The sequence below is a fragment of the Candoia aspera genome, chromosome 2, assembly GCF_035149785.1.
Source record: "Candoia aspera isolate rCanAsp1 chromosome 2, rCanAsp1.hap2, whole genome shotgun sequence".
Lineage (NCBI taxonomy): Eukaryota > Metazoa > Chordata > Lepidosauria > Squamata > Boidae > Candoia > Candoia aspera.
In genome coordinates, this window is record NC_086154.1 from 68,696,155 (window position 1) to 68,721,574 (window position 25,420).

General features: G+C 37.4%; 1 protein-coding gene across 1 annotated transcript in view; it reads right to left on the reverse strand.

Annotated features, from left to right (window-relative positions):
* SGCD (sarcoglycan delta) overlaps positions 1 to 25,420 on the reverse strand; it is a 504,550-nt gene that overhangs the window by 302,781 nt on the left and 176,349 nt on the right. The window contains exon 2 of the mRNA XM_063292142.1: positions 7,313 to 7,502. The gene's annotated coding sequence lies outside the window, so the exon portion shown is untranslated. The remainder of the gene's footprint in view (positions 1 to 7,312; positions 7,503 to 25,420) is intronic.

Here is a 25,420-nt window from a genome sequence, read left to right on the forward strand (position 1 = left end):
TATAGTGTCTGCCAAGCATTTTAATTACAGTATGTTTTGCCATGAGCTGTCAGCTTTGGGGCTCATTGTGGGGCAAATGAAACATTCCCTCATTCTCTCTTTCAAATTTTAACTTCAGAAAATAAAACAGTGTAAACTGTTGTGGAATATTACCTTGTTTAAAAGGAGCTGACATCCATGAAAACAGAAACCCCTAACACGTGCTTTTATAAATTTTAAAAGCGGCCCCAGTAATGAAGCACTCAGAATGATTTTGTGGCATATTTACTAAAATCAACTCATAGCAGAAGGGAATCAGCTTTGGAGAGTTGTTTTTTATTTAAAATATACAGGAAAATTAGCTGCCATTGTATCAACCACTCAAACATGTCATAATGCATTCCACAAATATCCACCTACACCATTCTATATTTAATGTATCTCATATGAAATGTTCTATGTACACATGGATTTCATTCTAGCTGTCAGATTTATAAAGGTTTTATGTTGCATGAAATTTTCCTCTAGAATACCTTTCAAGGGGTGCTTGGGGAGATTCCAAGATGGCAGTATAGCAAACTATTTTCAAGAACTAAACATATCTAGGAAAGATTTTTCATATAGTGGCCAAACAACTGCTTGATTATCATTATATAATTTATTTATTGATGGATATGTTTTATGCTTACACTAGGATTAGACTTTTTCATTTTCCTTTATTTCAACAATGTATTCAGCAAAATCGATTTTGCTGGTCTTTTTGAAAATATTTTTTGCACAGATATATTAATTATCAGACATTATGCCTTACTACGACAAAGTGATGGATTAAGTGAAAGCGGTATCAGGACAAGTGGATTGGGATAGGTCGCGAATATGATGCCATGACAAGATTAAGCATGAAATCTGCTGAACTTGCAACTTGGTAAAGAAAATTTAAAATCCATTATTTCAATAGTCAAGTTTCAAAGTCTAAATGCTTTGAAACAGTATGAAATACTGTGAAATACTATGCTGTGCTATGCTATACCATGAAATAATAATGAAATACTAATTTCATAATCAATATTTTACTTGTATAATGAATGCACATATTTTTAGCAGTGAAATAATTATACATGTAATAGTGTTCAATTATATTTGAACAGGTCTTTAACAGTTCCCCAAGCAGAAGCTGAATGGTCATCTTTCAGAGCTGCTCTGGTGGATCCTGCACTGAGCTGAGAGTGAACTAGACCCTCTAAGGTCCATCCAACTCTATTATTCTATTAATTTTATAATATGACCAGTAAAGTTGAAAGAAATCTATTTTAGTTAATACGACCTCATCTGTTTAGGAGCCTGAAAAGAGTTCTAATAGATCTGTTTTCCTTAAAGGATCTAGTTGGAACTAGCTTTAGATGAGCCACGTTGGCTTCATTATTCAAGCAGCGATCAGGAGAATAAGATATTGTACTGTCATTATTGCTTCTTCCCATTACTGTTGCCTATTAGTTCACATCAAACTCTGACTTCTCCCTGCCTCCCAATCTTTGGGCTCAAGAGAGCCATTACTCCTTCTACACTGCACTCTACAGCAAGGGCTACAACAGTTGCAGTAAGTACCTGGCTGAAAAATTAGAGTTTTATACTATCCATCACAGCTTTCACAGGAATTTAAATGCAGAAATAAGAAATGTTGGCAGCCAAGCTGCAAAAATTTTGCAGAAGAGGTAAATGCATACAGCATGTACTGAGTTTTTGGGGGTGGAGGGGGTGGAGACAGCAGTTCTTTTTTAAAGTTAAACATGTTAACTTTCAACCCCCCCCTTTTTTTTCAGCAAAATTTTGGAATTTCAGGACCTGCCATAACTCAGAAGTAGGATATTGATTGAATTATAATTGTTGCAATCTTCTGTTAGTCAACTGGAAGAAGCACTGATTAGGTTAATGTTTTCCCTGTTGGCTTGCAGCATTCTGAAGTCAATGGCAGGGAAGACAAAAACACTCTAGCAGCATTAGGGAATGGAAGCAGTACTATTCAAGTGCCCTGATATGCGAACTTTGCAAAGTTCAGTGGATATTACAATGTAGGGATATTCTGTATGCCATGGTTTGCAAAAAAAACTTTTCTTCTTCATCACCATAAGGACTAATCAACTTATACTGGTTTTATTAAAGTGCATTTCATATCTAAAATTTAACTTTCTAATACTAAACCCGTGAAAGAAGGAATCAAATCTACTGCTATCATTTCCCAAAATGGTAGAATGTCATTGATGTGATACCACCATTTCAAAAAATTATGCACAAATGGATTATTTATTGTGGAAATAAAAAACTTTCTTTAAAAAAAGCCCATAGGGAATCATATAGCTAATGTTTTCAACTTTTAAAATAACTTACAAGTAGAAAGAACATGAAAAGAACATGCCAAAAATGAAGAAAGAGAAGAAAGCAAACTGCAGGTCAGAACAAACAGTGGAAATTGCCAAGAAGAGAAGAGAACCTAGAGCTAAGAAAGACCAAAATTTCAGGAAGGAGCTTAACAAAGAATTTCAGAAAGCTGTTTGAAAGGATAAGCAGTATAACAACAGCATCTGTAAATACACTAAACATGGAAACAGACATGGAAAAACAAGGAAAGTCTTTCAAAAGATCTCTGAACTCAGAAGGTGGTTCCAACCTCAAATTGGTATGCTAAAGGACTCCAATGGGCAGATAGTAACCAATTCAAAGGAGATCAAACAAAGATGGAAGGGGAAGGAATATACTGAAACATTGTACAGTAGAGATGTCAACATCCAAGATACCTTAGAAGATATTCCCTACTTACAAGAATCTCTAGTACTAGAAGACGATATTAGATCAGCACTTCAGTCATTACCAAGTCAGAAGGCTACAGGAACTGATGGAATACCCACTGAAATATGGCAAGCAATACAAGAACAATCAGTAAAGGTTCTAACTAAGCAAATCTGAGAACAACACAGTGGCCAAAAGATTGCATAACAAGAAATCTACATTCCAGTAACTTAAAATGGAGACTTAACAGAAAGTACAAACTATTGTACAATATCCTTAATTTCACATGCTAGCAAAATAATACTTACAATCATCCAACACAGATTAGAGCTTTACATGGAAAAAGAGATACTAGATGTTCAAGCTGGCTTTAGAAAAGACTGAGGAACATGAGACATTAATGCTGATGCATGCTGGATAATTGAGAAAATGCCAAAGAATACCAAAAAGAAGTCATTATGTACTTCTTGGATTATAGAAAGGCCTTTGATTGTGTCGATCACAATAAACTGTGGAATGCTCTCAGAAAAATGGGAAACTCAGAACATCTCATTGTCCTCATGAGAAACTTATATACAGGTCAGGAAGTCACAGTATGGGCAGAACATGGTGAAACAGAATTTCTCCAGGTTGGCAAAGGAGTGTGAGAAGGATGAATTCTCTCCTCTTATTTATTCAAGCTATATGCTGAATATATATTGCAGGAAGCTGGAATGGAAGAAGATGAGCATGGTTTTAAAATTGGAGGAAGCAACATGCAATATGCTAATGACACTACCCTGATATGTAAAGGATTGCAGGCTTTAGCAATAAAAGTCAAGGAGCACAGTGAAATACTGGGACTAAACTGAAATAAAAAGAAAACCAAACTAATGACAACAAGTAGAACAACCACCCTTAGAATTGACAACAAAGATATCGAAGTGGTGGGTAGCTTTTGCCTTTTAGGATCGACCATCAATAGTAAAGGAGCAAGCAGTCAAGAAATATGCCACAGACTAGCACTTGGGGAGCAGCCATGAAGACCTTGGAAAAGATATTCCAAGATATTCTTGTAATGTGTCTATACCTGGAAAGATCAGAATCATGCAAGCCATGGTATTCCTTGTGATACTCTATGGAAGTACAAGTTGAACTTTGAAGAAGCAGGATAAGAAGAGCATTAATGCTTTTGAACTTTGGTGTTGGAGAAGACTCCTGAGAATACCATGGACAGCCAAGGAAACAAACCAGTGGATCTTCAAACAAATCAACCCAGGGTTATTGCTTGAAGCACAGATGATCAGGCTCAAATTATCTTACTTCAGACACATGTATGCAAAGACCTAGCTCTCTAGAGAAGGCTGTAATGCTGGGAAAATTGGAAGGAAGGAGAAGAAGAGGATGACCAGCAGCAAGGTGGATGGACTCAGTTACACTGGTGATGAACATACAGTTGGAAGACCTCAAAGACCAGGCTAGGGACATATTATCATGAAGATAATGTGGATATGGTCCCGAGGAGTCAACAATGACCTGATGGCACAAAATCAAAATGAACTCTTAGCTACTAACACTTTTCCTTGGGATTTGACTTGGTTTGCCTCTATTCCTACTGCTCCTTTGGATGCTCCCTGCCTGGTGAATCTGCTTATGTATGTATGAAACTTGGACTGCAAGCTGTATTCAAAATAAACTTGGTAGATTACCACCTTAAATCAGATAAGCCCTTCCATTTGTTCCAAGCAAAGGAATGCTAATTGTCTTTCCCTGTAGGAAAGTTATTCCTGCTCTTAATCATTTTGACTGGCTTCTCTGCACCTTTTCCAACTTTACAGTATTCTTTTAAAGGTGAGGTGACCAGAACTCTAAATAATATCCCAGGTACAGTCTCACCATAATTTTATATAATGGAATTATTTTATCAGCAATTCTATTTTCAGTTCTCTTCCTAATTCTTGAAAATATGGGAGTTTGCCATTTTCACAATATTTTGATGTTTTCATCATCTTGTGACTGCAAGATCCCTTTCCTGACCAATCATTGCTAGCTGAGATTTTATTAATGTATAGATAACGTTTGGGGAAGGGGTGTTGTGCCACCATTCATTATTTTATATTTGTCTACACTACACTTACATACCTACCAAGTTTGAAAGATCCTTTTGGAACTTTTCAGAATCTCTTTCTTGACTTTGCCATGAACCCTTTGGCATTAACAGCAAACTTGGCCACTTCATTGATCAAGCCTACTTGAGGTCATTTAAATAAAAGTTTAAAAGCACCCATCTTTGGAGGAAGCCCTCTTTGCGCATGTCCTAAATATGAAAATTGCCCATTTATTCCTCTGTTTCCTATTTTGTAACCAATTGCCAATTTATGAAAGCACCTTTCCTGCTGAGTTTGTTCAGGAGCCTTTGTTGTAATATGGTATGAATATGTACTGTATTAATATTTTACGATTTCTAATTTTGTCCTTTACATAGCCAAAATAACATAAGTGGGAAGAATAAATGCTCTAAGTAAATCAACAATATGCCACTGATGAAAAGTAGAATTTCCTCATGTTGGAATAGTGTTGCTTTTTAATGGATTTTCATCAAAATCTGCATGTTGGAAATATAATACCACTACATTAAAATGTTTAAGAAGAGTTTTTTTAATAGATATTTTTTTAAAACCCCATTTAAAGGGACGCGGTGGCGCTGCGGGTTAAACCGCTGAGCTGTCGATCGGAAGGTCGGCGGTTCGAAACCGCGCGGCGGGGTGAGCTCCCGTTGCTCGTCCCAGCTTCTGCACACCAAGCAGTTCGAAAACATGCAAATGTGAGTAGATTAATTGGTACCACTTCGGCGGGAAGGTAACGGCGTTCCGTGAGTCATGCTGGCCACATGACCCGGAAGTGTCCTATGGACAACGCCGGCTCCAAGGCTTTGAAACGGAGATGAGCACCGCCCCCTAGAGTCGGACACGACTGGACTTTACGTCAAGGGAAACCTTTACCTTTACCTCTTACATTAAAATGTTTAAGAAAAGTTTTTTTAATAGATATTTTTTTAAAACCCCATTTAAGTTTTTCTCCAGAGAATGCAAACACAATAAAACCTTATTTTAACAGACCACTTGTGGGAGAAGGGCAGTCTATTATTCCTGGATGTCTGTTAAATAGGAAAGTATGTCATCATAATGATTTATGTCATTTCTCTAATTATGACATTATGCAAATTATATACATGGCTGCAAATGTAGTAAAATTAAAGTACAAGTTATGCAGAAATGATGTAAGGTAACGTTTTCTTCATTTGAGCTTTACTCCTGAGGACTTAAAAGACACACCCATGAAGGGTGTTTTGCCTTTGACTGCAGTGTTGTTTTTAACATCTTTAACTTCCTGATGTATTTATTTATTTACGTATTTTTTTAAACCACCCAATAGCCAAATATCTCTGGGCAGTTTACAACAAAACACACCAGAAAAAGAAAAAAAACCCAATTCAAATTAAAATATAAACCAAACCAAATAAAAATAAAAATGCCATACAAACTAGGTAGCAGCAGCAAGGTGGTCATGAACATCTAAAACAATAAAATTAAAGTAGGAATAAAGCGTGATTAAAGTACCACTGTGGCTCAAGCTTTTCCAAATATCCAAGTTGGGTAGATGGTGCCACTTAACTGGGCAACATAAAGGAAGATGCATCATCTATATCCTCTTCCTTTTGAAAACTTAGGGAAATGTTAGAGCCAAGACAATTGCCATCACAATTCACTTTAAACTATTTTATCAGTCCATGGAGACTTCTCCAAATATAAACTTCAGGCAATTAGAAAAGTGAGAGATGAAGTACATTTCTTCATAATGATCCCATATTTTCAGAGGTTTTTTAATATACTTATAAGATTCTTAATTACTTCTCGGTGTGACATGCTGTATTTCTGGTGTTTAGTTATACATTTGCAATAATGGCACCACATGTTTTGTAAATAATTCATTTATATTATTCAACAAAACACAACTATTTTTAGATAACAGACAACTAATTTGTTCCCTAGAAATAATATGATCCAAAGCAAAGATGTGGATTTGGCCTACAGTGCAAGTGTTAGAATAAACAGCTTGCCTGTGCTGTGTAATTTCCTGTTCCCAAAAATCATTAAACACAGTGTGCTTCTTTTCTTATCTCGTTCTGTCCAGTCAAGTTCTGTCTTACCTGATATGCCATGCAAAGCTAGTCAAGTTTCTCATATTTAAAACACAGCAGCAACGAAATAGAACAGGATATTTCATTCAAGGTCAAGAAGATAATAAGGTCAAGATAACAAGCTGTAACTGTGCTATGTTCTGACTTTCTTGCTTATAAATATTCAGAAAGCATCAGATATCTGTTTTTCAAGTTACAGATGCATGCTTGTAGCTGTTGCATAGCAATCAAATCAACAGATAATTTAATACAAATACAGTGCATTAAGACATTACTATATAAATGATTCATCAGTAACAGCTATAAGCGAATGCTTAAGATTTTATCTTAAACAAAAAGCAAGGAGCTAAGATAAGCAGAGATGCATACCTTGGCACGCCTGATGGTTCAGAGTTGTTGATCCAGATTTTTTTTTTTCAGAGCAACATTGGAATGAAGATAAATGAAGTTCCTCAGGTTACCACCAATGAGAAGTCAGTCTCAAGTTCCAGCAGCTCAATCTTCTGTGTTTACACACCCATATGGTTTTGCCCGAGAGTGACTATAATTTCTTCTAATTCTTTAAGAGTCATAGAAGCAGAGGAAGGGAGAAAGGGAGAGAGAGAAATTCTAGAATCACTTGTTTGGTTGATTCAGAATAAAACATAAGACAACTTCTGATAGGAATAAAATGTCACGTGAGGAAAAAAAAGCTTCTGATAATCCATCATATGTGACACTGTTTTGAGAATAATCTTTGAATTCAACAATTCAGGTGCAGAACTATTAATACTTTTTAAAATACTTTTTTCTGTGATACATAATTACGAACTGGACAGAAACTGAGGCCTACTTTATTATAATCTGAAGTGGCAGGTATAAATTGACATTGATACAAAACCTTCGAATAATACATTCAAAACAAATGTGTATTGCTCAAGTGACAGGTTTAAAATTTAAAACCTCACCTAAAATTGCATGCCTTGTATGATATGATTCTTCTGATACTTTTTTCAAGTAAGCATAGATAATTACAGTGCACTGGGAAAATTCTGAGAGAGAATCTCATATGCAAAGGATAGAAAGGTAAATAGAAGGCAAGCAGGACATGATTTACAGAGGGGAGAAGATTCCTCTATATGTAATTACTATGAAGTCATAAGTATAAATTACATCCAAAGTAAGCCTCTTAAAGTACTCAAGGATCTTTTACCATGTGATATATTAGTAACATAATCTATTGCTCATTATTTTGCAGAAATATAATGTTCCCAATATTGGTAGCACCCAACTTCATAATTACTCATCAAAGGTGTATCTGCCTAAATCATAACGCTCAGAAGTATATACATTCCACATAAATTCCCAATAAAATGTTACTCCACATACCATTATTCATAGAAGCTTAAACTTTTTTTCCTTTGGAGAGAGAGAATTGGCTTAGTTGACTCTGACCTATGATCAGTTCTCAAACAAGAACAAAGGATAAGATCTGCCCAACACTTGACTTTGATCTGCTTCAGGAGAACTTTGAGCTGAAACAATATGTTTGTGACATTGATCTGCAGAAAGATCTGAGCTCTTCCGCTACACTGTTTATGTTGGCCTTGTTTAGAAAACTCTTTCCAGCTGCTAATTACTTTTGCCAATATTTTATGCCTGACTCATTAAAAAAATCTTTCTTTTTGCAAGATTTGAAGTCCTGTCATCATCACTGCTAGAAGGGAGATTCAACAGCACTCCTCTGCAACAGCCTCTTTGCTCATCCCTGAGAGAATAAGTAGAATCAGTTTCACATACGCTTCTTCACTGTCTGTTCTGTATGATTTGGTATGAGGATGTAATCATACCTCTACTAATCAGTTCTCATGAAACCTCAGAGGAGGAAATTATTCTTTTTTCTTTTTCTTAGTTGACAGGTTAGTGGCAATCTCCAAAAGAGTTGTACATTTTTTGCTGAATTGCCATTCCAATCTTTCGTTTTATATCTTAGTTCTGACTGTTTACTATATTATACAAATTACCCAACCACGTAGATTTTGTGTTGGGATATGCATTGCGGTCTTTCTAAAGAAATAGATTTATTGATATGGTGATACAACTAATGGTACAACCAAAGTTAAAGCATTCTCCAGTTATGCAAGTTAATGTGATTCCATTTATGAGTTAAACTAGGGAGAATGTATGCAACAAAAGTCATCTTTCCATAAACACTATCAGCAAAATGTAAAAGTTATCTTTCTATAAACTCCATCATCTTTTCTTGTGATCAAACAAAGGTCTTTCCAGGAGTAAACATGAAGCAATAGAGATCCATCCCCTCCCACCCATTCAGTTGCACACTCACTTGCCTCTTCATAACATTTGAAGAGGCAAGTGTTCTTCAACTTGTGATCTTCAACAAAATGGAATGTTGCTTCACATTAACAAGACAATGGTTATGCAGACATATTTGGGTGATCCTGTATCGTTGCAGTCCAAGAAATATTTTATCTCCTCAGTATTTAATTGCTAACATTTTCTATTTTGAAATGTGTCTTCTTCTGCATCCCAAATTAGAGTGGAATCATTTTCTGCTGAACTTGAAGACCAATCAAACTAGCTGAATTTTTATTGTATTCCAGATCTAAAACCACTGCTTCAAATTTGAGAAAAAAATGTTTGAAATCTTATCTTATTTCAATCTGGTACTGAGTTTTCACGTAGCTGAAATGTATTATCGCGCAGTATCACCCTCAGCCACCATAAAATACAAATAGCACCAGAATCTCTGTCACTTGGATCTTCAGTGAAATCTCATTTTCTTCTGTACCTAAATGGCAGAAAATGGTGAGCCTCAAGTACCAGGAATGAACAAATAATTAAAGTCTCCATACAGTTAGCAACAAGTAATTGGAAGGTTATGGAGCATAATAGGTCAGACTAATTCTATGAAATTAATTAATTATTCACTGATTTTGTTCTACAAGAAAATGCTAGGAAAGTATCTGCATGTATAGTTATGAATCAAATTAGCTACTGCTGTTTGCCCTTCTTTCTTTAAATTATTTAAGTGTTCCCTAAAGTTATGTAGAATGAAAATTACGATACAGGTTAACAGTATCTAACAGTGCTTGTTATTTGATTTTATTCTCTTCATTTTCTTGCAAATGCTTACCCCAGAGAGAATATGCTCCCACACTGATAAAAAACAGACTTGTTGATGTTTAATTCTGCAAATTAAAGCTGAGAAGGAAACATTGAGAAATGCTCTCTGCACAATATTGAAACTCCTGTTATTAAATGAAACAGAAAACAAAGCAGCTCATCTGATCACTAGTTCAAACTTCACATTCTGGATTCAGACCATGCAGCCATTTTAGTTTTTTTAGGTATTGGCCCTGGCCATTTAAAGTACTGTATATATTAAAAAATTAAATTATGAATAACATTCATATATTTGCAAACACATATACCCCGGAGCTCTAATTATGGAATTATTATTGATTTGCTTGGTTTGCTTCTGTGACATATTTTGACTAACGCAAAATGTTTTGCATCTTTTAAGCTTAAGTATATATTATGGGATGTAATCTGCTTATCATAAGAATCTCATTCCATATTTATTTAAAACAGATCTTCCATGTCTCCCTCCCTGTTCATAAAGCATTAGAACTGAAGTGGGGAATGACTGCTTTGCCTTTCCCAGGTCTTTGCATTCCATTTCATTCTACAGGCTTCAGTTTTAAACAGTGTACATTCGGGAAACTATTTTCATGTACTTTTCCAGTGGACCTTACCTTGGAAGGACTGATCTTGCTCATCCAAGGTCTCTTTCTCTCTTACAGGACGTTAGCATGTAAGGTCAGAAGTTAATGAAAGTGTGTATCTTTTGTCTGTGCGGTACTTCTTCAACATTTCAAGTTTTAAATTTTGGTTACCTTTGACTGCCTACAGATGCAAGCTATTATGCTACTGCCTGCTGTGTAATGGTGATCTGGAGGAGAAGGCAACCAATTGGCTGCCTGTTAAGAGAAGCAACTTATGGGATACGTGGTATCTTGGATTTCTCTGTTTTATTAATATTTAGTGTCTGCATTGCACGACTTGCGTTAAGTCATGGTCAACTGATTTTAACAACAGGTGTCAGCCTCGCAGGGTAAACCAGATAGGAATCACAACCAGATGAGGTAATTCTATTTTACTGTAAAGCTACATTGACAGAATCTTGCAAGTCTGAAAGTACAATTCTCCCCGTCTGCTTTACAGCCTGAGAAACTAGGGAGGGTCTCTTCTGAGCCTCTTTTCCCTCCCACTATCCAGCTGCGGGCTGTGCTCCCTCTTATCTGACCTTTCCCTTGGCAGCGTCTCTTTGCCCGGTCTCCCAAGGTCTTTTCCACATTCCATCACAACACGATTACCAGGGCTGGCTTTTCTCCCCCTCTTCCACAGCTATTTATTCCACTGTTGTCAGTTTTAGCCTTGATCTAGCACAACAAAACAATAAGGCCACTCTAATACTCACTTGGACTGTAACATGGTTTCTTACAAAATACTTTCTATCATGTACAATACCATCAAATAAATAACCTTATTTCCAAAACTGAGTAAGCTTAGCACCTCCCAAAGAAATAACTTATGTTTTGCCATACATTTCCTCTGAGATACATACACAAATACATACTCAGCATACTATTTTTTCAGGATGAACAATATTATGCAGAGAAGGCATAAGAAATTAAAGTCATGAGATGAGATAAATAGATAACTCTAGCATACACCAACACTATACATTGTATTTCATCATACCTTTCCATCTCTGCAAGCCATTCTTGTTTCTATTACATCCATAGGCTGCGTTTTTTTCTTAAAACCTTTTACCACTTTCTTTTTGAGAATCTCATCAGCTCCATCTAATCACATTTTTTCAGGCTTCTCTTTACTCTCAGCCCATTCACTGTTCCTTCATATATTCATTTTGCTATTCAAACCTTATTTCTTTATGACCAGCTACCTCTATGTACTTTTTTTCATACTGGTCACTCACTTTGATGTTAATTCCACATATATACAGCACCTGTTCATTCTTGGCTGTATTTTTTACTATACATTCCCATTCCCACAGCATCCAACTTAGTTTTATAGTTCTCTGGACAATCAACTCTCACTGAAGTGGACAGAAGCAGGTCAGGTTCCACATGACCATTTTCTTTTAACAAAGATTTATTCCTCATAAAAGATCACATGCAACCTACTATTTTTCTACCAACACCTTACAATTTCTCCATTACTTTCCCATCTTTAGTAAACATACTACCAAGGTACACCAATCCTTCTACTTGCTCTGGTTTTTCACCATTTATTTATTTATTTATTTATCAAATGTTTATTACCGCCCATCTCCTCCCAAAAGGAGGGACTCTGAGTGGTTATGTAAAACTGTTTACTTTATTTGCTCTGTATTTGATACATTCATTTTCAGACTTAGGTCCCTTGTTACACTACACAATCTATCTGACATTCAGACTGTTATTTGGAAATTGTTTGGGATCTCAGCCAACAATATAGCATCACCCACATACTTATGTACACTTCCATGTCCCCAGGCAATATACTGCTAACATCTCCACAACCATTATACATTTACCCATAAATATTATAAACAACTGAGGGAACATCACACAGTCCTTGCTTAGCATTGAACCTTTTGCAAAGCTTTTCATTTGTTCTCATTTGTTCTTAACTTTCATCATCTGCTGCTCTTAGTGCATCTAAAACCAACTTTCAACTCCAAATTCACACAAAACAGTCCATAATGCTTATTGTAATAGCCTTTCACTAAACCAATTAATATATAATGCACTTTATCTCACATTCATGCAAAAACCTAGTCTCTGATATTAAGCTTATTTCTTTTGTTATGACTGCTAACAAAATTCTTAAAAAAATAATACAAATGGTCCAAATTACAAAATTTTAACTATTGTAAAGAAAATGCAAACTATCTTTAACTAAATTTTTCAGAATATGTTTATGATTACAGCCCTGCTCCTATGTCTTAGTTAAGACTCACCCTCTGTTCAAAGGACGTGTTTAGCCTTTACGCCAGTGTGTCTCAACCTTGGCAACTTGAAGACGTGTGGACTTCAAGTTGTCAAGGTTGAGAAACACTGCTTTGTTCATTCCATGCAAATATATGCAGACAAAGTTTTTGAACACATACCACTGTATACATAATGACTAATAATAATGCAGAGTCCTGGTTTGCATGGAGGCCAACACTTGGACAGAAAATGTCTACAGGAAGGCAAAGTTATTTGAGCAACATCAGCAGGAGGCACAATGCTTGAACAGAGTTATTATCTTTGCCCATTATGTTTGACATAAAATGATGCAGGTTTTAAAAAAGACACATAAAACCGTTTGGGGGTCTTAAACTACAGGACATAAAGTAAACAAGAAGAATCCTCTCTCTAGGTTAACCCTTTGTTTTATCATTATGACAGAATGAATTCTATTTTTATTTAGATTTTTTTTAAATCCTGCCTTTACTTTTATTTTTTATAAATAACTCAAGGCAGGGAACATACCTAGTACTCCTCCTTCCTCCTCTTTTCCCCACAACAACAGGCCTCTGACATGAGTTGGGCTGAGAGAGAGTGACTGGCCCAAACTCACCCAGCCTGCTTTCATGCCTATGGTGGGACTAGAACTCACAGTCTCCTGGTTTCTAGCCTGCTGCCTTAACCACTGGACCAAACTGGCTATTTGAAGATCTTCCCAATATAAAATCTGCTGGGAATTAAATTCTGTTTAAAAACTTGCTGTAAGCTTCTCATCTTTTATAGAGAATAGGGCTTTTTCTCCTTAATGCTTGCTATCCATATCAGTATAATGCTGCATCCTTTTGAGTATCTTTTGACACTGCTTTGGTATGTTATTTCAGAGAAAAGGGATGTTATTTAAATCTGGCTCTTGAAACCTCTCGGCTATGCTCATGACAGAAACATGAGTGTAAGAAACAAAAAATCTGGAGCGCTTACATGTTCCTAAAGCTTCTTTTACCAGCTAAGTGCCATTAAAAAAAAAGTTTTAAATAGTATCAATACAGCTCTACTTTATCTGGATTTAGATTGGGATACTACTAGGGTTCTGTTCTAAAAATGTGTATTGAATAATTGTGTTTAATGTTTTGCTCTCTTTTTTCCACTGGCTAGGGGAGTGTAGGTAAAACAAAGAAGGATGCTAATTTTGCCAAAGTTTCTGATAATAGGAAGCCAGAGGGTTGCACTTAACTTTCCCCCAGGAGGAATAAGGGAATGTTATTTTTATCATTTGTAAGAGGCAAAGCAGGCTTTCTTTCTAGCTATTTTTCAGTCCCAGGCCAGAACTCAAATCAGCTTTTTTCTCCCTTTGATTCTATACTGGCACAATCAACCACCGAAATGGAAAGACACAGTTCCACTCTTTAAGTTATGAGTTTGGGAAAAAGAATTCTGTACTAAAGTGATGAACTCTGTTTATTCTTTCCAGTGTATCTTCTGCATTTTTTTTAATCCTCTTTCTTCCTTTGTAAATTAATTTATCACTTTTTCAGAGAATAAAAAACACTATGGAGGGCTCCCCTGACATCACTTCCCCAGCTGATCCTCCTTCCTTTACCCACTCTCCTCCCTCTTTTTATACCCTATATTTGGGTTTTCTTTAACTTGGCAACTTTAAGATGCTGGCTGGGGAATTCTGGGAGTTGAAGTTAAAGTCCACATATCTTAAACTTGCCTGGTTTGAAAAAACACTGCGCTATATTATCCACCTGTTGAACTGAACTTTTTAAAGCACATTCTCCTTCATCCTTTGTTGTGCTCATCTTCAGTGTCCTTTCATTGTCTCAAGATGACCATGCATATGGTAGAGATTGCTCTGATTCAGCCCAAAACTCCTTCCAATTTTTTGCTGTATTTTCCCCCATTTGTTTCCAGGGCTCTCAGATTGTTCCATTTTCCTCTGCCCACAGTTTCAGGAGCTTGATTGCTAATCAACTGACTTGTGCCCATTTACTGATCTTACAACAAGGGTTGCCAATTTTTATTTGATGAGCGTTTGAAGGATGACATTCACAACTTGAGGAGGTGATGTTTGTGCTCATCATTGCCTAAAAGGCAGGCAGAGGGGTTCCAAGAATGCTATGTTCCTTAACTAACAGGTTCTGTGGCCTGAAAAAAGTTTGAAAAATGTTTCGTTCACCTTCCCCCTTCCTGTTTAACATCTACATGAAACCACTGAGTGTTGTCATCAGTCAGTTTGGGGTTCAAGATCATCAGTACACAGATGATACCCAATTGTACATCTCAGCCCTGGGCTGCAGAGGTGAAGCTATGACAGTACTAACTCGGTGTCTGGAAGCTGTTCAGGTCTGGATGGGGAAGAACAGACTTCAGCTCAATCCAGACAAGACTGAGTGGCTGTGGCTGTTTGGGCCCCCTGGGTCTTGGGTGGGGTTGCATTTCCCCATTTGAGTCTGATATGCAACTTGGGGGCTCTCCTGGACTTGTAGCTACTACTTGATGAGCAGGTGGCAAATGGGGCCAGGAGGGCCTTTGCACAGGTTCATCTTATGTGGCAGTTGCACCCATTATTCAAGCAGGACCTTCAGACAGTTACTCATGCCCTAGCCACCTTGTGATTGGACTATTGAAATGTGCTCTACATGGGACTGTCCTTGAAGACCATCTGAAAGTCACAGCTGGTCCAAAATGCAGTGGAGTGAGCAGAAGTGGGCACTTCTCTTTTTGTGTCATCACTGCCACATGAGCTACATTGGCTATCAGTTGGCTTTTGGGTTTTTCAAGGTGCTGGTCAGCTATAAAGTCCTTCTTGGTACAAGGCCTGATAATCTGCAGGACCATCTATCTCCATTTCTGCCCTCCTGGTATGTTCAGGCAGAGTGGGTGTCCCCTCAATTAAACATTATCATCTTGTGGGACCAAGGAAGCATGCCTTCTCTGTCACAGCCCCTGCCCTCTGGAACAGCATCCCCCTGAGATATGTATGAAACCAACTCTCTTAGGGTTCTGGAAGGCTCTTAAGACCTGGCTCTGTTCCCAGGCCTGGGGTTAGTGCGTTAGTTGAGCCTCTGTCATGTCTTTTTTTTAACTGTTATGATTACTTTTGTCCAGACTGTTATACTGTGCTGTTAGATTTTTAATTGTTTTTAATTGGATATTGGATATTGTAAGCTACCCAGAGTCTTTTGGATATGGACGGCTATAATAAGTCTAGTCTAGTCTAGCCTTTGTTGTTGTTTATTCGTTTAGTCGCTTCCGACTCTTCGTGACTTCATGGACCAGCCCACTCCAGAGCTTCCTGTCGGTCGTCAACACCCCCAGCTCCCTCAGGGACGATTCCGTCACCTCTAGAATATCATCCATCCACCTTGCCCTTGGTCGGCCCCTCTTCCTTTTGCCTTCCACTCTCCCCAGCATCAGCATCCTCTCCAGGGTGTCCTGTCTTCTCATTATGTGGCCAAAGTATTTCAGTTTGGCCTTTAATATCATTCCCTCAAGTGAGCAGTCTGGCTTTATTTCCTGGAGGATGGACTGGTTGGATCTTCTTGCAGTCCAAGGCACTCTCAGAATTTTCCTCCAACACCACAGTTCAAAAGCATCTATCTTCCTTCACTCAGCCTTCCTTATGGTCCAGCTCTCGCAGCCATATGTTACTACGGGGAACACCATTGCTTTAACTATGCGGACCTTTGTTGTCAGTGTGATGTCTCTGCTCTTAACTATTTTATCGAGATTTTTCATTGCTCTTCTTCCAAGGATTAAGCGTCTTCTGATTTCCTGACTGCAGTCAGCATCTGCAGTAATCTTCGCACCTAGGAATACAAAGTCTTTCACTGCTTCTACATTTTCTCCCTCTATTTGCCAGTTATCAATCTTCAGCAAAGGATCGTTACCTTGTCGTGGTGCTGGAGCTTGAGCACCTCAATGATGCCATGAGCTAAACCGTGAAGGGCCACCCCAGACGGGAAGGTCATGACAGAGAGGTCAGACTAAATGCGATCCCTGGGGAAGGTAATGGCAACCCACCCCAGTATTCTTGCCGTGAAAACTAAATGGATCAGTCTAGCCTAATCTATATATTTCTGGAGAATAGGTACAAAATTTTCCACCAGTATGTCCAGATATTAACTCTATTCCTTTTTATTACTAGATACATGCTTGCATCACTCCACAACCACAAAACAACTTTATGTATATTCACTTGTAATCTGTTTTAAACTGCTTCATATCCATTTCATTTACATAAAAATGTATAAATATGTATATTGAGTTCCTCTTTTTTATTGGTAAATTTTATTTTGATTTATGTTATCAATGATTGGCATGAGGCTGCCAGTTGCAGAAAAGTTCTTAGTAAGACTATTTTGACTTATTGATTGATTTTGTGCCATCATGTTGATGTCAGCTTTTAGCAACCACATAAATAGATTCTCTCCAGGAGGGTCTACCCCCAACCTGGCCCTTCAGGTCTTCCAACAGCATTCCCATTTCCACTGTTACTGAATCCATCCACCTTTTAAAAAATATATATATTCAATTTGTATTGCCTTGCTGATCATCCTCTTCTCTTCCCTTCCACCTTTCCCAGCATTAGAGCCTTCTCCAGAGAGCTGGGTCTTCACATAATGTGTCCAAGCTATGATAATCTGAGTCTGGCCATTTGTGCCCTGAAAGTGAACTCTGGAGTGATTTGCTCTAGGATTCATTTGTTTTTGTTTTCTTAGCTATCCATGGTATTTGCAGAAGTCTTATTTAACAGCAAAGCTCAAAAGTGTCCTTCAGTCCTGCTTCTTCAAAGTCCAACTTTCATTTCCATAGTCTCTCACAGGAAAACCATTGCTTACACAGTTCTGCTGTCTGTAATTATAGACATATCATGACGGTTGAATATATTTTCCAAGTCCTTCATTACTACTCTACCAAGTGCTACTCTACTGCCTATTACGTGACTGCTTGTTCCTTTACTGTTGATGGTTGATCCTAAAAGGCAGAAGCTATCCACTACTTCAATATCTTTATTGTCAATTCTATCATTGGTTGTTCTATCTGTTGTCATTAGTTTAGCCTTCTTTATATTTAAGTTTAGCTCCATTTTTCACTATGCACCTTGACTTTTATTATTAGAATTTAAAGATCCATTGCATTTTCGGCTATCAGAGTAATATCATCAGCATGGCACATTCATATTTTGATGTTTCTTCCTCAGTTTTAGAACCATGTTCATCTTCTTTCACTCCAGCTTCCATCAATATATATTCTGCACATAGGTTGAATACATAAGGGGAGAGTATATAACCTTGTCTAACTCTTTTGCTGACCTGGACCCAGTCTGTTTCACCATGTTCCATTTGAACTGTGACTTTCTGATCTGAGTGTAAGTTTTATGTGAGGGCAATGAGATGTTCTGGGATTTCCATTTCCCTAAGCACATTCCACGGCTTGATATGGACAACACAATCAACAACCTGTATTTAATCGATGAAGCTCCTGTTCTTCCTTTTGGTATTCTTCTTCTGTTGCTTGGTATTTTTCTATAGATATGCCATCAACTAGCTTTCTGACTTGATAATGACTGGAGAGCTGATCTAACGTCATCTTCTAGTATTTGAAGTTCTTATAAATAGGGAATAGTCATCTTGAATGTGGACAACTTAACAAAGAATTTCAGAGAGCTGTTAGAAGAGACAAGAAACAGCATTACAACAACATCTGTAAATATATTGAATATGGAAACAGACATGGAAAAACAAGGAAAGTTTTTGAAAAGATCTCTGAACTCTGAACTGAAGGAGGAGGTTTGAACTTTGAATTGGTATGCTCAAGGACACCAATGGAAGATAATAACTGATTCCAAGAACATCAAAGAAAGATGGAAGAAGATACTGAAATACTGTACAGTAAAGTTACTTCCTGAGGTTTTTGTCTTTCTTAGCTTTGCATTCTCTTCTCTTTGTGGCAATTTCCATGGTTTGTTTTAACATGCAGTTTGCTTTCTTCTGTTTCTTCATTTTTGGCAGTCTTTCTTCACATTCTTTCTATTCACAGGTTATTTTAAAAGATGAAAACATTAGCTATGGGATTCCCTATGTGTCTCTAATCTTCAAGGAAGGAAGACCTGTTTCTCTTTTTAATGTAGACTACTAGCTCTTTATGGCAATCGTTCTGTTTTTTAATGCATTCTGACCATACTGAAAGAGATACTGTACATGAAAGACAATATCAGGTATATATTGAATACTGTTGAGTTTATAAATCAGAGTAACAGGAAGATAACTATGATCTTTCTTAATATGGAGTAAGCTTTTGATAATTTGGAATAGTTTTTCATGCTTATAAATCTTGAATATGCATTGTCTTCCTGTTTATCCACTTTGTGCTTTATTGTGTGTGTGTTTTTTTTCTTTTCCTTTTCTTAAAAATGTTCAATAAAAATATAATTATAAAAAAACAAATATTGAAAATGTAGACATCAAAGAAGAGGAAGATGCATTCCAGAACTGAGACAAAACAGAAATTGGTTTCAGGCAGACCACAAGATGTCACTGGTTTGCTACAGCAGCTCATCCTTTGCCACATTTCATAAAAAGGGACCAATGAGAAGTTTCAAAATAATTACAGATTACAAGAAAACCCCAATTGTTATCTTCTTATGCAGCCTGATGGCTGGAGGAAGGCTGAAGTTTAAGCACCCAATTCTATAGCTGTTAGAGGAAAAGAAGACAACGATCACAACACAGGAAAAAAAAATCAAGGATCTATCACAAATTCTTGGATAGACTTCTATCTGTTGCTTCCTAACTAGTACTTTTTATTTATTTGATTTTAGCCCATCATAATCAGCTGATTCTTGATGGGTTACAATTTGTAATTTGCAATCAAATAATCAAATGGTAAAAAATTAAATTAACATTTTAAGAAGAGCAAACAAAGAAGAAATAATGAGATGGATGCATTCAAACTTCAAAAAACATCTTAAATAGTTGTTTTTAAAAACTTTTTATAATACGGTGGAAGCTATTTGAATTTCACAGGGCAGGGTGTTCCAGTGTACAGCATCATGACAGAGAAACAATATCTATGCACTAATTCCCTGTTACTCCTGAAACTGGGAATCACTAACAAGTTCTCCTGGGAATTTTACAATGGGAAGGTCAAACTGAGGTGGAGGAGATAGTTCTGGAGGCCTTTTCCTTCAAATCTTCTGGATTATTCACTTCTTGGACATTCCAATCTTAATAGGGGTTGCAAGAGTTCCTCTCTTCCCAGCCTTGGTCCCCAGCATTTTTCTGAGTTCTTCCCCAGTTTTAAAAGGATCAGCCTTTTTTCTTTTTCCAGCAGAAAGTGGGGTGGACTCTGTACCTAGCCTGATTCTGTATGTGACCAAGGGCCAAACTTACTCATGAAGATGTGGATTTCCTTTCTGATGTCACAGCTTGGCAAGCAATCTACATTCACAACAACTAATGTAAATTGTAGAGTATGCCATGTCCTCAGACTGCTTTATCGTTATTATTAAATGTTTTTGTATTTTTTTCTTTTCTTTTAAACATACTAAACTTTGTATAGACTTTAAATGCTATAAACTGCCCTGAGTAATATCTGTCTGTCTATCTGTCTATCTACCTATCTGACAAGGGCAAGAAAGAAGACTTAGTTTAAATAAATAACTTTTCCTTATTTTTCAGAGGTCCTGTTTTCCTTTCAAACTGATATATACTTGGCTTGCACAGTTCACCGTTACTACAACTGACATTAAGCCTTTGCAAAGTAGCTTACATTTTCTTTGACAGAGTGATGCCATGCAGGAGACATGATTCTCTTAGTTGAAGCAAAGAGGCAATGTGATTTGCCTCGACAAAGTAAGGTGCATCATTACCATGAACCATTTTGGGTCAGAACTGTGAGAAAAGGCTCTTTCTGCCTTTTTCCTCAGTGCTGGTCAAAATGCTCCCAAGCCAGCCAATGGTGACCAGTGTGGCTACCCTGGCTTTGCTCTTAGGAGTGAGGGGAAGATAGTGTTTTGTAAAGCAGCTTTGAGGAAATGCTTTATTTAAGCCTCCATCCAAGCAAAGCACCCCTTCAAAGATTTGCACATCCCTAAGCAACAGATCTAATATTTAGTTTAATTATCAGCTAAGTGGATTTACTTCAGAAGTAAAGTATCTACTGCCTAATGCAACCACTTTTATATGACTGGCATTGGTTATAAAGAAAAAAAATTAATATGCGAGCTTGGAAATTAATGCTTTCTGTTTCACCGTAGCCATGTACTCATTGGATGGCATTAGACATTCCACAAACAGACAGCTTTTCAGACTTACTTCTTTAGCGCTGGAAAAATAGTCTGCTTTATGGTGCCAGTCTGCTTTATGGTGTATTATGAAGACTGGTGAGATAATGCTCTGAATCACGCCCTACTTTCTTTTGCGTGGCAAAAGGAAATGTTTTTTTCATGTAGATCAAGGCAATATGTGACCACTTCCCAATGCATCTTTCATAAAAAAAAATTTAGGTGAAGCAGGTGAGTTTCCTGGGAAGCAGAGTGACCTCTGCAGAACAGATGCAGATGCGTCATAAATAAATAAATAAATAAATAAATAAATAAATAAATATGATGCTGCGAATGCTTTAGAAAAAGCTCACCATGTAACAATCCATTACACAAAATTGTGAGTGAAATATTTAAAACTCATTCATCATCAATTCATAACATAATTAATGATAAGATTTATTATAAAGAGTAAACAAATATACATTTACACAAGTCAGCACCAACTTGAGCTCAGCTCATTAGATACGGAAACCCAGAGCTTAATTGCTTGATTTAAATTTGGTTAGTAAAAATGCATACAGAAGCATTGCTTATTTAATTATGTTAATTCATATTGGAAGAGCTAAATTTACAAAGGCAATAGCATTAATTATTTATTTGGCCATTAAGACTGAATATATATTACTCAGCTAAACAGCTTAAGTCTCCTCCCCTCCAAAAAAACTCCCAAGTTTGTAAACTGATTTATATATTAAAACACACACACACACACACACACTCCCTGTCTACACAGTACTTTTTTCCAGCTGCTTTTTTTTTCTATTTTGGTCACAGCAAGAGCAAGGCTGCAGTCCTTTCATTGATAAAAATAAGGGCACAACTGCTTAAGGATCATACTATTAGCTTCTGGATCTCCTTTCCAACGGAGAGGTAAACTGCTGGCTGGGGAATTCTGGGAGCTGAAGTCCACAAATCTTCAAGTTGCCGAGGTTGAGAAACACTGTTCTAAAGCTTCTCTGTGATGATACAGAAAGTTCTACAACTTGTGCCCCCTCCAGTGAGGTCGAACAAACAGGAGGTACTCTACACAAGCTACTGGATCCATAGGATCCAAAGCTTTCTCTTCCCTCCACACATGCTTCTAGAAAAGAAGGAAAATTGGCCCAGCTAAGCAGCTGCTTTATTTATTTAACCCCTCTGAAAACAATGGTTATGAAACCTTTTTTTAAAAAAAAAGCTACGCAAGTCTAAATGTTTTTTAAAACACTTCATAACTTTAGCTGCAGCAAGGCACAGGAAAAGATACGTCTACCAGCTCTGTTTTTTTCCTATTCCTTCCTAATCAGACTGGGCTACCCTTTCCAATGAACTCAATGGGACAATTCCACAAATAGGCACATCATAATCATATGTTCAAAATAATTCCTAAACTCTTCAGAAATAAGTTGTCCAAAATTTGTTTTTGTACAGAGGCTTTTTAAAAAACTTTTCAGTCTCTATGCACAAAACTTATCTTCATGACTAATGAAGTGCTGGTAAAGCTTTCCATAATACAACTCAAAGCAGTTTTGACATGGGGTTGGTGGGGGGCGGGACATATTGTATGTGATAGGCAGCTATATATAGTAAATAAGTAAGCAAGTAAGTGAGTAAATGGTAAGTGCAAAAATTAGTGAACAGCGCTCTGGTGTTAAGGACGTTCTCTGAAAATAAAACAATGAAAAGTTGGGAAAGTGAAGTAGAAGAACATGATGAAAGATAGTTATTGGTTCCAGGTCAGTGAGGGTCAGTAATAGTATATTAATCTCAATTAAAGAATTATGTTGTTCATTCTGCATAAATAAAATGTGTGTACACACAGTGATATCCTTGTACTTTCATGTTAAAGATCTACAGGGTAGGCAAATGCTAATTTTGGGATTCTGCAATAACACGATAAATCTAAAGAAGATGGCTGCCATGGAATGCACTGAAGTGACAGTATTCTTGGCAAAAAATATTAGCATCTCTGTCTCACCACAACAACAGTCTATCAGTCAGCCTTATAATTAACACTCAGATATAATTTTAGAAATTCATGGGCACTGTTACTGAGGGCAATGGTTTCATTAATATTTTATCTTTCATTCTTCATGAGTTGGGTAGTTAAAATGTTCAATGAACATTTATGCAGGCATGCTGATAACAATAAAATAAGATTACTAATGGCTGCAACAATTAGTGTTGCATTAATGTATGAGAAAAAGCTAATCTGCACACAGGCAAAAAGGATATTTTAATTCCATTTGGCTATGTCTTTAAATTTAGGAAACAGTAAAGGACTTTTCCCATTTATATCTCAGCACTGCAGACTTAATCCTTGAATGTGAATGGAACAATTGATAAACTGAACTTCTGTTTTGTATCAAAATGGCATTTCTTTAAAAAAAGAAAAAAATCAGCAAGGTGGATGGACTCAGTTACAGTGGCGATGAGAGTATCATTGGAAGACCTGAAAGAGCAGCTTAGGGATAGATGGTCATGGAGAAAATCTATCTGTGTAGTCACTAAGAGTTGAAAATGACTTGATGGCACAAAATCAATCAATTAATGCCAGGGGAATGACATAAATGCACACACACACACAAATGGTGGAATAGAACATTACAGTAGGCTAAGGAGCTGTAGGTTCAAATATTAACCTGCAGGATATATCATTCTCTCAGCCAATCTTATTTTATAGGATTATTATGAATACAAACTATGAGAGAGGAGGAGGGTGGGGAGAAGAAGAGGAAGAAACATTCCCTTGTGCTTTTGACAGATCTATATGCTAATAATGCTACTGTATATATGAAACATATAACAGATTAAAATTATACAATTTATTCTTCAGCAAAGGATTGTTACCTTGTCGTGGTGCTGGGGCTTGAGCACCTCAATGATGCCATGAGCTAAACCGTGAAGGGCCACCCAAGATGGGAAGGTCATGACAGAGAGGTCAGACTAAATGCGATCCCTGGGGAAGGTAATGGCGACCCACCCCAGTATTCTTGCCGTGAAAACTAAATGGATCAGTACAACCAGAGATATGTCGGTATACCATTGGAAGATGAGACCCCCAGGTCGGAAGATGGTCAAAATGCTACTGGGGAGGAACAGAGGATGAGTTCAACTAGCCCCAGACGTGATGACGCAGCTAGCTCAAAGCCGAAAGGACGGCTAGCGGCCGACGGTGCTGGTGGTGAACGGCGAATCCGATGTTCTAAGGATCAACACACCATTGGAACCTGGAATGTAAGATCTATGAGCCAGGGCAAATTGGATGTGGTTATTGGTGAGATGTCAAGATTAAAGATAGACATTTTGGGCGTCAGTGAACTGAAATGGACCATAACAAATTGTGGCAAGTTCTTAGTGGTATGGGGATACCAAGTCACCTTGTATGCCTCCTGAAGAATCTGTATAACGACCAAGTAGCAACAGTAAGAACAGACCACGGAACAACGGACTGGTTTAAGATTGGGAAAGGAGTACGGCAGGGCTGTATACTCTCACCCTACCTATTCAACTTGTATGCAGAACACATCATGCGACATGCTGGGCTTGAGGAATCCAAGGCTGGAGTTAAAATTGCTGGAAGAAACATTAACAATCTCAGATATGCAGATGATACCATAAGAGAGAGAGAGCTGGACCATAAGGAAGGCTGAGAGAGGGAAGATCGATGCTTTTGAACTGTGTGTTGGAGGAAAATTCTGAGAGTGCCTTGGACTGCAAGAAGATCAAACCAGTTCATCCTCCAGGAAATAAAGCCAGACTGCTCACTTGAGGGAATAATATTTAAGGCAAAACTGAAATACTTTGGCCACATAATGAGAAGACAGGACACCCTGGAGAAGATGCTGATGCTAGGGAGAATGGAGGGCAAAAGGAAGAGGGGCCGACCAAGGGCAAGGTGGATGGATGATATTCTAGAGGTGACGGACTCGTCCCTGGGGGAGCTGGGGGTGTTGACAACTGACAGGAAGCTCTGGGGTGGGCTGGTCCATGAAGTCATGAAGAGTCGGAAGCGACTAAATGAATAAACAACACAACAACATATATGTATTTAATGTGTATACCTCTGATTTCAACAAACTGACTCACAGGAGTTTACAGCAAAAACATAAATCATGTCCAGGTGTGAAACATGACTGAAAA